General features: G+C 40.5%; 1 long non-coding RNA gene across 1 annotated transcript in view; it reads right to left on the reverse strand.

Annotated features, from left to right (window-relative positions):
* LOC136180505 (uncharacterized) overlaps nucleotides 1-6,000 on the reverse strand; it is a 259,135-nt gene that overhangs the window by 15,326 nt on the left and 237,809 nt on the right. The gene's annotated exons all lie outside the window — the stretch shown is intronic.

Genomic DNA, 6,000 nt, shown 5'->3' on the forward strand with positions numbered 1-6,000 from the left:
TTCCTGTGTTCCTGCAGCCAGCCTCTAGTGGACACTCGAGGAACTGCAGGATTTTACACTTCCGCATTGGCTTCATTTTTCCAGACCGGAGGTTGCCGCTTGGGTCCAATGAAAACCAGCGAGCTAAACCAGAGGGGCAAAGACGCTAACTGCCAATTTCCACATCAGTCCCTGCACGCTACAATCCGTTTTTGTTTACCAATCTAGTTGATGCTTCTTGTTTCCACAGCACGCCGTCTCCAGAGCATTGCAAGCAGCGCCACATCGCTCTGTTTCATGTACGAGCGCATTATCCGACGCCACACGCACGGACAATGGCCACGAGAGTCACTTTTGGCTTTGATCAAATAAAAATGAAAGTAATTGTTCCATGTGAAAACTGCGAGTCAAGGGGCAGCTGATGCCAGTCAGCTGATTGTTCCCTGAAGAAACTTCTGTTAAAGTGCACGGCGTGGCTCAGAGAGGAAATGGGACTTTCTGGGACAGTGATGACAGCAGCAGTATTTCTGTTGACCTTAAATAGCCTGAACTAAGTTTCCAACCTCATTACTACCTGGAATATCAAACTACTTCCTTCTTCTCGTGGAGTTTCCTCAAACATCGTATCTCGCTGCATTTCAGCACATCTCCATATTGTGTAACTGAAGCTGTAAATCATCCCAATAAAAAAAAAATGTAAAAAAAGGTATCTTATTCACGATCTGTCTTCACTGAAAGCCCAGTGGAGTCCGTCACCGCCTCTTCCTCTTCCTGTTGCTTGTTGTTGGGAGTTTCCAAGTTAAATTGATGTCCATTTGAGATTCTGACATTCTTTTTTCTTTCTGAGTTTCTGATTTACTGTAACACATCCTGTTGACTCACTGAAATCTCTGGTCAGTTTGATTTTAGCCGCTGAGCCGACGGAGAGGTGACGGAGAGGCAAAGAAAAATGAACGAGGGGAATTTGTTTTGGTTACATTTTTTGTTTGGTCGCACATTAACACACCCTCAGGCATCAGTTTAATTTACGACCCTCTGAAGTCACTAAGGACAAAATGTCCACTTCCAAAAAACTGATATGAAAATAGAACAGATTGATATTTTTTTCTACTTTTTTCTGCATACATCTCTTAAGCAACTCCAGCCCTGCTCAAACTACCAAACATTCAATCATTTTTAGGAATTTAACCCTTTAAATGCTAGTTTGATTACTTGATGTCACTGTTGTTATTTATGTTATTTATTAATTTGTTATTTATTTGTTATTTTCCATATAACAAATATTTGGTGGCTGGGGGATTTTTTTTAATCAGTCAGTTTAACATGTCAAAGATTATCCAAAATATTGACTTTGATGCATTGTTAGTTTTTGTGTAGCATCAGATTTAAAATGTAGTTCCCTGTTTGGACATTGGACGGCGAAAATGTCCAATTTACAAAAACTGCTTTATAAATGGAACAGATTTATATATTTTTTTTACTTTTTTCTGCATAAATTTCTTAAACAACATCAACCCTGCTCAAAACTATCAAATATTGAATAATTATCAGGAATTTAACCCTTTAAATGCCAGAATCATTTAATCAAACTGGCATTTAAAGGGTTAAATTCCTAAAAAATGGTTGAATGTTTGGTAGTTTTGAGCAGGGCTGAAGTTGTTTAAGAGATGTATGCAGAAAAAAGTAGAAAAAAATATCAATCTGTTCTATTTTTATTGCAATTTTATGGAAGTGGACATTTTTGTCTTTAGTGACTTCAGAGGGTCGTAAACATGTTTCACAGTGTTCTATTGAGCTATCAAAAAAATTGAAATGTGCATTCCAAAATGTGTCAAGAGAGAGACTTTCAAATGTGTGCCATACGCACTAACACAGACAAAATGATGACCATGAAGAGGAAACATTTAACCAAATGGACATAAATGTCCATAATGATTCATGAGGGTTAAAGTGGACTCCAGCAGTTTCTTCATATAAAAAGTGGCAGTGAATGGCGCTGTAGTGTGCAGCGCTGAAGGGCCGGGAATCGGGCCCAAAATCATTTTTCAATCATCTTGTCTCTGTGGTCATGTGCTATTAGGTTCTTGTTTAAATGTCACATATATTTTTATCCCTGCATGGGTTATGTACATTTCTTGTATAAGTCTATTTTTAATTGCACAGTTTAAGTTTGATTCATCTAGAGGGATTCTTTAAATCTTTTTTTTCAGGTTAATATATATGTATGGGGGGGGGGGGGGGGTCGGTTTTGTGGTTGATTTGTAACAAATGTTTCATGTCATGTCTTTGTAACCTGCTACTGGATGCTTTGAATTTCCCTCTGGATCAATAAAGTATCTATCTATATATCTATCGACCTATTTATTAAATCAACTTTGAAGCTTCTATTTTAGGTGAATTTGTTTCATGTTTTTTTGCTTTAACTCACCTCACATCACAGGGAAATCCAACAAGAGAATCTTAAGAATCATTTCATTTCATTTGCACAGTTTTGTCAGAAGAAGGGGGGAGGGGTTGTACTCTGCGTTAATGGTCATACTTAAATATTATTGCAATATTTAGTTCAGTTGTATTGTTCCAAGCATGTTAGCAGGAACAGTGAGAAGTTCCCTCACTCAGCTGAAGCTAGTCAGCGCAGACATTCTTCTCTCTGTGATCAAAAGAAATCGAGTGGTTTTGATCTTAGCTCAAATCAGGAAAACTAAAGAAACCAGATTTTGATTGTTGGTCATCAACAGGAAATGAGCAAACAAAATCTGGTGTTTGTCTGTGATCAACATTCAAACTCCTCCCTGTGCACTCTGCGTCGACTAATAACGATGTTAAATCATCGTCTACACTTAAAGTCCAACAGATGTGACTGCACGCTGCCGTCTACCGCCATCGGTCCACAAAACAAGAAACACAACAACTGATTCTTGGCAGTTTGTTTGCAGTCAGAGGAGGCGGGCATGCTGGGTGGGCAGAGATCATTATTTGAGTCGAGTGAGTGTAAAGTTGCAGGGTTAATGTAGACACTGTACTCAGGGAAGGCTCGTTTCCTCTCTCTGCTGGTCGAAGCAGCGAGCGCCACGACAGTGATTTACAGCGAGGGGGAAACAGCAGGCAGTTCCTTTGCTGTTAAACAGAAAGGAAAGTGGAAGAGTCTGATTCCAGAGTAACGCCATGGCTGAGAAAAGATTAATTTTTCTCCCTCGCTAAAAAACAATCAAATAATTCTTCTGCTTTATGAGACTATTAGAAACTCAGTGCAACAGTTTCTGTGGTGATTGGTCGGTTTTATATTAAGAGTAACAAATCAGACAACAAGTCATTCAACCAAAGAGGCTGAAACGGCTCGTTTGGATCTTAGACCCCAGGAGGAATCGCCAATGAGTATCCTGGTGCTAATGAGGATCCTAAAAATAAAGAAAGAAAAGCAAGAACCACCACATTAAAGGAGCAGTATGTAACTCTGACACTTAGTGTTTAAAATGGGTACTGCAGTCTAAATTCTAAACATTGTAGAGAGCTGTCTGTTTCTGCTCGTGGAGCTTATTAGAAACATGCAGAGGCTTTTTAGGTCGGGTACAATCACTTCTATCTGAACCACTTCTCTTGACCGCTTCCATCACTGCAACACCTGTTGACCTGATAACTGCTCTCATATCTGACAAACTGAGGGGCGTCCAAAATGGGCCGTGTGGGGTGGTCGCCTTAAAACCACCTACCTTCTCTGGTCCAAACAAATCCAGAGCATTCAGGAGCAGAATCTAAAGTTAGAAGGAGGACATACTGGCTGCTGCATTGTTGTCAGAGAAGCCAGCACTTCAACATAGCAAGCTTCAGTGTTTATCCAGCTCTGCATCGGTCTGTAAACCTTTGTGTGTTCTAACCTCTCCATTACAAACGACACTGAGACGCTTTGTGCCCCTAATGTTTGACTTCCTGTTCTTTCTCTGTTGATTTTATGTTTTGTTAAAAAAAGAACAAACACGGTGAGTGTGTGTGTCTAAGGGGGTGAGTAGTTGAGATTAGATCGTTCAGTTTGCATCAGTCACTTCCTTTAGTTTCAAGTACCCCCGGGTGTGTCCGGAAAATCCATAAGAAATTTTTAAGAAAAATCAGCCTTCAGGCACTAAAGGTATTAGACTAATCCCTCCTTCTGTAGCCAACAATCGATCATGAATGTGGCCTCATCAGTGAACTCACACACTGCGCTGAGCCATTGTTTGTTAGTCACCTTTCGTAATGCGTTATTTTGTTAATCTTCACACAGATTGTGAGTGTTTCTAGTGAATCCTCCTCTCACCTGTCTGGCCTCCTGCCAGCGAGGCTGAGTCATAACGACAACAACACAACAGCCTCACAGTCACTCTCAATTGAGCAAACTTCCAATCATAATCAAATACTTCCTTCTAACGCTAGCACCTGATTAATGTCCGCATGAGGACAAACAAGCTAAAGTAAACTTGCAGGAATCAAGGAACAGGCTCGGGCAGCAGACAGAAAGTGAAAGCTTCATATCTGAGGTTGAATTTGATTTTATTTACAGTAATGAGTCACACCCACAGCAAACAGCACACTGTGTAAACCGCTTTAACCACCGCAGAAACCATAAAAGGATAACGAACACTTCAATCGCTGCACTTAATCCTGAAACAACATGTCAGTGTAAACACAAAGTCCTCCTCACATGTAAACCAATGACTGATGAGTATGTTTATCCACATGTAGAAACAGATATCTGGAGCATTTATCTCTTAATTTTGGTATTGTTGTTTAAGCCTCTTTTAAAGCTGAAGAGCTGAGTGCTTTTGGTTTATGACCAGGCAACAAAACACTCAACATTTTGCTCAACTCTTGTTTTTTAAGTTTGACGAGTGAGTTGAAAATCCTTGTTTTATTTCCAGCAGAGCTCAACACAAAGCTGCTAACTACAAACTGAAAAAAAAAACAGACTAAACTTGAGGACATTTAGAAAACATGAACAAAATGGACAACCCAAAGTGTCATGATTTGGTCTTGTTTAATTTTGTATTTTGAGCATTTCAGAGTTTAGATTTTCTTGTTTTAGTGTTTGCGTTCTTTCCTGGTGTTGCTCGTTTCCCTTTTGTGTGTTTTTATCTTAATGTTTCCTTGTTTTGTCTTTAGTGTTTCCTGTTTTTATTTTGTAATGTCTCTCTATGTTCACATGTTCAAATCGTCAAGTGTTTGAGGGATCTCTTTCTGACTTTACGAGCCCTTTATGCACCCTGTCCGTAAGTGGGCATATCTACAGACTTACCTGGGAATTACCCAGAGTTCATAGCATTGTGACGTGAAACACATGATTACCCGGGGAAGCCCACAACAATGGAAAGGTAAACAAATGCCATAAAACAAAAACAAAAGGATAGACGATAAAAAGCAGGAAGGTGAAACAACGCTTTGTTTACAGTCTACCAAAAAATGATATCAGGAAACTACAGCTAATTCAGAACTCTACTGAGTCAGATAACAAAAACAAGAGAGACAGAGAGAGACAGAGAGAGACAGAGAGAGACAGAGAGAGAGAGAGAGAGACAGAGAGAGACAGAGAGAGAGAGAGAGACAGAGAGAGACAGAGAGAGACAGAGAGAGACAGAGAGAGACAGAGAGAGACAGAGAGAGAGAGAGAGAGAGAGAGAGAGACAGAGAGAGAGAGAGAGAGACAGAGAGAGAGAGAGACAGAGAGAGACAGAGAGAGACAGAGAGAGACAGAGAGAGACAGAGAGAGACAGAGAGAGACAGAGAGAGAGAGAGAGAGAGAGAGAGGACAGAGAGAGAGAGAGAGAGACAGAGAGAGACAGAGAGAGACCAGAGAGAGGAGAGAGAGAGGAGAGACAGAGAGAGACAGAGAGGAGACAGAGAGAGACAGAGAGAGAGAGAGAGAGAACAGGAGAGAGAGACAGAGAGAGAGAGAGAGAAGACAGAGAGGAGACAGAGAGAGACAGAGAGAGACAGAGAGAGAGAGACAGAGAGAGAGACAGAGAGAGGACACAGAAAGAGAGAGACAGAGAG

The sequence above is a fragment of the Labrus bergylta genome, chromosome 11 (assembly GCF_963930695.1).
Source record: "Labrus bergylta chromosome 11, fLabBer1.1, whole genome shotgun sequence".
NCBI classification, from domain to species: Eukaryota; Metazoa; Chordata; class Actinopteri; order Labriformes; family Labridae; genus Labrus; species Labrus bergylta.